We start from the raw sequence: 410 nt of genomic DNA on the forward strand, positions 1-410 counted from the left end.
TATAATGTGTCTTGGAGAAGATCTTCTTGGGTTGATTCTATTTGGGGTCCTCTGTATTTCTTGGGACTGAATCTTTGAGTGCCTCTCTAGGTTTGGAAAGTTTTCTTGCAGGATTTCATGGAATAGATTTTCAATGCCCTTATGAGACTCTTCACATTTTGGGATGCCTATTATCTGGATGTTTGGACGTTTGATGGTATCTAGTATTTCTCATATATTATTCTCAAATTTTTGGGCCATTTTCCCAGTCTTCATGGTGGATTTTTCTAGACCAGCAATTTTCTCTTCTATATCTGAGATTCTATTTTCTGTATGATCTAGTCTGCTTTTAATACTTACAAGGGAGATTTTGACTTCCTGTATTATAGCCTTCATCTCTAACAGTTCCATCTGATTCTTTTGTAAAGTGT

The sequence above is a fragment of the Tupaia chinensis genome, unplaced genomic scaffold (assembly GCF_000334495.1).
Source record: "Tupaia chinensis unplaced genomic scaffold, TupChi_1.0 Scaffold143769_1, whole genome shotgun sequence".
Taxonomy (NCBI): domain Eukaryota; kingdom Metazoa; phylum Chordata; class Mammalia; order Scandentia; family Tupaiidae; genus Tupaia; species Tupaia belangeri.